The following is a 7,786-nucleotide window of genomic DNA, read 5'->3' as shown; positions in this document are numbered from 1 at the left end:
TTTAGCTGTTTATGTACATATTATTATGGCAATCCACGGTCCAAGAGAAACTGGCAAAAACTCATCTCCTAGGCTATATGCCTTCTCCTCACCCTGTGAATGGTTTTCTTTGCTGTTCTGCAGGTTGAATTTGGATGCACTCATGTTCACCCCTTCTTGCGAGCACGTTCTCACGTGCAATATTCCTCTTCCTGAAGTCTTATTTGATGCCTCTATCCGGAGGTGTTTTCCCTGTGTTCCTTCCAATGGCTGCCATGTTTCTCATTTGTTATATCTAAGTTTTTTAATCCCTGTGGTGTTGTGTTGTGCATAAAGAGAAACAGACACCTAGTTTCACTCTTCTTGAAATGGATATCCAGTTTGCCCAATTCCATCCTTTGTTTTGCTTTTGCATTGCATTAAACATGTACATGATAGTTGGGTTCCTATGGACATATTCATAAACGTGTTTTTTTTACACCATACGGACCCTGGTTCCTGCCTCTTATTTCCCTGCACCCTCAACTGGCTCTAATCTACTGGTCTACCTACCATGCATTCATTTATTTAGTGGTTTTTGATAGATATACATTGAATTGCAATTCACCATGATATAATTTCAGGCTTGTAGAGAATTGTCATCAACATTCCCTCCACTACCCTAACTCTTGTGCCCCCCCAAAGATCTTTTTCTGCTCTACCATGCTTTGCTTTCACTTCAGGATATCCATGCCTACCTTGTTCCTAGTAGGTTGCTTTACCTTCAGCCTTGATTGGAATCTTTTCAATGCTCCATATTCTCCTATGACTTATTGAATTGAGCATGGGATTCTCCACTTCCTTCCTCTCATCGAAAATGGTATAAGTTCATTCTTCAACAAATGCTAAAACTTGTTCGTGTATATACGCCTCATTGTATCATCCATTCAACATGTCGCTGCTGGTAAGGTTTGTGCGGCTGCAGACATTGATACACTTGTGTCTCTGATGGTCAGCTGAACACAAGAGAGGCGTGGACATCCAGATCCTGGGGTGGCTCCATTGCTTGTTTTCGGAGGAATCTCCATAGTGCTTCCCACAGTGGTTGCTCTAATGGGTGGTTGCCCTAATGTGTGGTTGCCCTATTGTCTGTTGTTTTGCATCTCTGGAGCCCAAATTGCATCCCAAGATGAATCGCATGGGATCCTAGTGGTGTCCTGTCTTTTTCCTGTGCTTTGGTAAGTGAATTACCGATGTTTTACTAAGATCTTCTGCATTTATTTTCATGAGGATGATTGGCCTCAAGTTTTGTGTCCTGATGGGTCTTTGTCTGGTTTTGGAATCGGGGTGATGCGGCCTTCATAGAATGAGTCTGTCCGGCGGGTTCCCTCCATTTCTTTTTCATGGAATGGTTTCAGGGGCTTTCCCATTAACTCTTTATAAAAGGACTGGTTGAACTGGGCTCAGCTTCCATCAGGTCCTGGGCTTTCCTTTGTTGGTAGGGTTCAGCGTGTCTTCAATTTCATTGCTTGATTTGGATCTGTTTAAATTTCTGATGTGCATTCGGGTCTGCAATGCTGGTATAAGTTTCCCAAAGAGTTTCTGATTATCCTCTGTATTTCATTGTGCTCCCCGGTGATGGATCCTTTTCATTCCAAATTTCAGGAAATTGAGTCTTGTCCTCCTGTCTTTGGATAGTGTGCATAAAGTTTGGTCAAATTTACGTTTGCTTTCAAAGAACCAAGTTTGTATATTGTTGCTTTTGTTGGAACCTTGTTTTCATTTCGTAAAGTTTGGTTCTGATTTCAATTATTTGCCATCAAGGGCTGCTTTCAGTGTTGATTTCTACTTTTTCCATGGCCTTGAAATGTAATGGGAGGTTTTCTGTTCTCTTAAGGAATAAGATCCGGGCTCTGAACCTTCTTCTCTGAACCACGTTCCGAGTATCCCTGGGTTGTGGGTAGGTTGTGTGGCTCTTGTCAGTAACCTTGAAGTATTGTTTATTTCATCTCTCGAGTCTTCTGCTCTCCAGTCGTTGATCACTCAGTCGAGGGGCCGTGAGGGGCTCCTGTGTTTTATTTCTACTGTTGATTTCTGATTTCATTGCATAAAAGTCTGATGGAACGCCAGGCATTCTCCCTAATTGTTTCCTAGGAACTGATCCTTGCTTTGTGGCATCAGATGTGGTGTGTTTCAGGAAACTATCTCTGTGCTTCCGAGAAGAAAGTGTCTTTATAGTGCTTGCTAATTCCTGGCATCCTGTGTTTTTCCTTCCCAGAATGCCCCTGAGGAAAAAGAGGAAGTGTGTGAAAATCCCCGGCAGTCCAGGAATCATGGTAATGTCTTTGAAGAGTGCCAAATGTGCTATTGATTGACTTACAGTTACACAGAGTTTCATGTGTGTTTTACTTTGACTTCTTCCCAAAACAGGAAAAATCGACCTCGGGAAACAACAACACCGAGCCTTGCTGGACAACAGTCCTACTGAGACTGAAAGAGAACATGTGGTTTCCACCCCCCGTTTAGTGCCTTCCACGAAGAAGGGCTTGCGTGATGCTACCCCTTCATCACCTGACCCCAAAGTAAGGCATGTTTTAATACTTGTTTCCCGTCCCCTGGCCACATCTTTGATTTCTTCTTCTGTTTTTTGTTGGTGTTTTCATCTATTATATCATCTGTTATATCCTCATAATGTTGACAATGATCCTACATAGAGGGCCCCTAACCTCAGGGCCACAAAAGAAAATAAGTGTCTCACCAGGAGAGGCATAAGGACAGGACTGTGCTTTGTGGGAGTCAAGAACTGTCAGGCCTGCGAATGGGGAATAAAGAACTAGAAAGCAAAGCCAATAAGTAGCTACTGGAAGCTGGAAGAGAGATTTTCATGAGCCCAAATAAACCATTGTTTGAGTGCTGACTAGAGTTTTTCAGTCAAGAGTGGGCATTGCTACAGCTGGGCCCTTTTGAGTTTCAGGAGTCAGCTCCATTCGGATTCCCATAGTGGATGTAGTAATAAGCATCCTCACCAACAATGTTGAAGCATTTCTATTTCCACATGATCATCAGAGTGTGTTATTTGTGTTCTCAACATTACCTTCCCGAATGGGGTAAGATGGACTCGCTGTTGAAATTTGATTTGCATGTCCCTCATGTGTGAAGACTGGGATTGTTACGACCTTGATGAGCTGAGCGATTATCCATGTTCCTTTGTGTACTTCGTGATCATGTGCCATTGGGTAAATGGGTTGTTTGTCTTCCCACAGCTCAGTACCTTTAGCTGTTTATGTACATATTATTATGGCAATCCACGGTCCAAGAGAAACTGGCAAAAACTCATCTCCTAGGCTATATGCCTTCTCCTCACCCTGTGAATGGTTTTCTTTGCTGTTCTGCAGATTGAATTTGGATGCACTCATGTTCACCCCTTCTTGCGAGCACGTTCTCACGTGCAATATTCCTCTTCCTGAAGTCTTATTTGATGCCTCTATCCGGAGGTGTTTTCCCTGTGTTCCTTCCAATGGCTGCCATGTTTCTCATTTGTTATATCTAAGTTTTTTAATCCCTGTGGTGTTGTGTTGTGCATAAAGAGAAACAGACACCTAGTTTCACTCTTCTTGAAATGGATATCCAGTTTGCCCAATTCCATCCTTTGTTTTGCTTTTGCATTGCATTAAACATGTACATGATAGTTGGGTTCCTATGGACATATTCATAAACGTGTTTTTTTTACACCATACGGACCCTGGTTCCTGCCTCTTATTTCCCTGCACCCTCAACTGGCTCTAATCTACTGGTCTACCTACCATGCATTCATTTATTTAGTGGTTTTTGATAGATATACATTGAATTGCAATTCACCATGATATAATTTCAGGCTTGTAGAGAATTGTCATCATGGGCTGGGGATGTGGCTCAAGCGGTAGCGCGCTCGCCTGGCATGCGTGCGGCCCGGGTTCGATCCTCAGCACCGCATACCAACAAAGATGTTGTGTCCGCCGAGAACTAAAAAATAAATATTAAAAATTCTCTCTCTCTCTCTCTCTCTCTCTCTCTCTCTCTCTCTCCTCTCTCACTCTCTCTTTAAAAAAAAAAAAAAAAATAAAAAAAAAAAAGAGAATTGTCATCAACATTCCCTCCACTACCCTAACTCTTGTGTCCCCCCAAAGATCTTTTTCTGCTCTACCAGGCTTTGCTTTCACTTCAGGATATCCATGCCTACCTTGTTCCTAGTAGGTTGCTTTACCTTCAGCCTTGATTGGAATCTTTTCAATGCTCCATATTCTCCTATGACTTATTGAATTGAGCATGGGATTCTCCACTTCCTTCCTCTCATCGACAATGGTATAAGTTCATTCTTCAACAAATGCTAAAACTTGTTCGTGTATATACGCCTCATTGTATCATCCATTCAACATGTCGCTGCTGGTAAGGTTTGTGCGGCTGCAGACATTGATACACTTGTGTCTCTGATGGTCAGCTGAACACAAGAGAGGCGTGGACATCCAGATCCTGGGGTGGCTCCATTGCTTGTTTTCGGAGGAATCTCCATAGTGCTTCCCACAGTGGTTGCTCTAATGGGTGGTTGCCCTAATGTGTGGTTGCCCTATTGTCTGTTGTTTTGCATCTCTGGAGCCCAAATTGCATCCCAAGATGAATCGCATGGGATCCTAGTGGTGTCCTGTCTTTTTCCTGTGCTTTGGTAAGTGAATTACCGATGTTTTACTAAGATCTTCTGCATTTATTTTCATGAGGATGATTGGCCTCAAGTTTTGTTTCCTGATGGGTCTTTGTCTGGTTTTGGAATCGGGGTGATGCGGCCTTCATAGAATGAGTCTGTCCGGCGGGTTCCCTCCATTTCTTTTTCATGGAATGGTTTCAGGGGCTTTCCCATTAACTCTTTATAAAAGGACTGGTTGAACTGGGCTCAGCTTCCATCAGGTCCTGGGCTTTCCTTTGTTGGTAGGGTTCAGCGTGTCTTCAATTTCATTGCTTGATTTGGATCTGTTTAAATTTCTGATGTGCATTCGGGTCTGCAATGCTGGTATAAGTTTCCCAAAGAGTTTCTGATTATCCTCTGTATTTCATTGTGCTCCCCGGTGATGGATCCTTTTCATTCCAAATTTCAGGAAATTGAGTCTTGTCCTCCTGTCTTTGGATAGTGTGCATAAAGTTTGGTCAAATTTACGTTTGCTTTCAAAGAACCAAGTTTGTATATTGTTGCTTTTGTTGGAACCTTGTTTTCATTTCGTAAAGTTTGGTTCTGATTTCAATTATTTGCCATCAAGGGCTGCTTTCAGTGTTGATTTCTTCTTTTTCCATGGCCTTGAAATGTAATGGGAGGTTTTCTGTTCTCTTAAGGAATAAGATCCGGGCTCTGAACCTTCTTCTCTGAACCACGTTCCGAGTATCCCTGGGTTGTGGGTAGGTTGTGTGGCTCTTGTCAGTAACCTTGAAGTATTGTTTATTTCATCTCTCGAGTCTTCTGCTCTCCAGTCGTTGATCACTCAGTCGAGGGGCCGTGAGGGGCTCCTGTGTTTTATTTCTACTGTTGATTTCTGATTTCATTGCATAAAAGTCTGATGGAACGCCAGGCATTCTCCCTAATTGTTTCCTAGGAACTGATCCTTGCTTTGTGGCATCAGATGTGGTGTGTTTCAGGAAACTATCTCTGTGCTTCCGAGAAGAAAGTGTCTTTATAGTGCTTGCTAATTCCTGGCATCCTGTGTTTTTCCTTCCCAGAATGCCCCTGAGGAAAAAGAGGAAGTGTGTGAAAATCCCCGGCAGTCCAGGAATCATGGTAATGTCTTTGAAGAGTGCCAAATGTGCTATTGATTGACTTACAGTTACACAGAGTTTCATGTGTGTTTTACTTTGACTTCTTCCCAAAACAGGAAAAATCGACCTCGGGAAACAACAACACCGAGCCTTGCTGGACAACAGTCCTACTGAGACTGAAAGAGAACATGTGGTTTCCACCCCCCGTTTAGTGCCTTCCACGAAGAAGGGCTTGCGTGATGCTACCCCTTCATCACCTGACCCCAAAGTAAGGCATGTTTTAATACTTGTTTCCCGTCCCCTGGCCACATCTTTGATTTCTTCTTCTGTTTTTTGTTGGTGTTTTCATCTATTATATCATCTGTTATATCCTCATAATGTTGACAATGATCCTACATAGAGGGCCCCTAACCTCAGGGCCACAAAAGAAAATAAGTGTCTCACCAGGAGAGGCATAAGGACAGGACTGTGCTTTGTGGGAGTCAAGAACTGTCAGGCCTGCGAATGGGGAATAAAGAACTAGAAAGCAAAGCCAATAAGTAGCTACTGGAAGCTGGAAGAGAGATTTTCATGAGCCCAAATAAACCATTGTTTGAGTGCTGACTAGAGTTTTTCAGTCAAGAGTGGGCATTGCTACAGCTGGGCCCTTTTGAGTTTCAGGAGTCAGCTCCATTCGGATTCCCATAGTGGATGTAGTAATAAGCATCCTCACCAACAATGTTGAAGCATTTCTATTTCCACATGATCATCAGAGTGTGTTATTTGTGTTCTCAACATTACCTTCCCGAATGGGGTAAGATGGACTCGCTGTTGAAATTTGATTTGCATGTCCCTCATGTGTGAAGACTGGGATTGTTACGACCTTGATGAGCTGAGCGATTATCCATGTTCCTTTGTGTTCTTCGTGATCATGTGCCATTGGGTAAATGGGTTGTTTGTCTTCCCACAGCTCAGTACCTTTAGCTGTTTATGTACATCTTATTATGGCAATCCACGGTCCAAGAGAAACTGGCAAAAACTCATCTCCTAGGCTATATGCCTTCTCCTCACCCTGTGAATGGTTTTCTTTGCTGTTCTGCAGGTTGAATTTGGATGCACTCATGTTCACCCCTTCTTGCGAGCACGTTCTCACGTGCAATATTCCTCTTCCTGAAGTCTTATTTGATGCCTCTATCCGGAGGTGTTTTCCCTGTGTTCCTTCCAATGGCTGCCATGTTTCTCATTTGTTATATCTAAGTTTTTTAATCCCTGTGGTGTTGTGTTGTGCATAAAGAGAAACAGACACCTAGTTTCACTCTTCTTGAAATGGATATCCAGTTTGCCCAATTCCATCCTTTGTTTTGCTTTTGCATTGCATTAAACATGTACATGATAGTTGGGTTCCTATGGACATATTCATAAACGTGTTTTTTTTACACCATACGGACCCTGGTTCCTGCCTCTTATTTCCCTGCACCCTCAACTGGCTCTAATCTACTGGTCTACCTACCATGCATTCATTTATTTAGTGGTTTTTGATAGATATACATTGAATTGCAATTCACCATGATATAATTTCAGGCTTGTAGAGAATTGTCATCAACATTCCCTCCACTACCCTAACTCTTGTGTCCCCCCAAAGATCTTTTTCTGCTCTACCAGGCTTTGCTTTCACTTCAGGATATCCATGCCTACCTTGTTCCTAGTAGGTTGCTTTACCTTCAGCCTTGATTGGAATCTTTTCAATGCTCCATATTCTCCTATGACTTATTGAATTGAGCATGGGATTCTCCACTTCCTGAGGTTTTCCTCCATTCAGTATGACATTGGCTTTGGATTTTCATATTGGCCTTTACAATGTTGAGGTTGTTCCTTTTATCCTAAGTTTCTCCAGTGTTTTAAGGTGAATGGGACTTCTCTCTCTTTGATTAGTTTGGTTAAGGGTTTATCACTCTTGTTCATCTTTTTTAAGAATCAACTTTGTTGCATTTATCCTTTGTATTGCTTTTTAACTCTCAATTGCATGAATTTAAGCTCTGATCTTAGTTATTACCTATCTTCTACTGATTTTGGA

This window comes from Urocitellus parryii, chromosome 5 (genome assembly GCF_045843805.1).
Source record: "Urocitellus parryii isolate mUroPar1 chromosome 5, mUroPar1.hap1, whole genome shotgun sequence".
Taxonomy (NCBI): domain Eukaryota; kingdom Metazoa; phylum Chordata; class Mammalia; order Rodentia; family Sciuridae; genus Urocitellus; species Urocitellus parryii.
The sequence above is the reverse complement of the archived record's forward strand: the minus strand, read 5'-3'. Positions refer to the sequence as shown.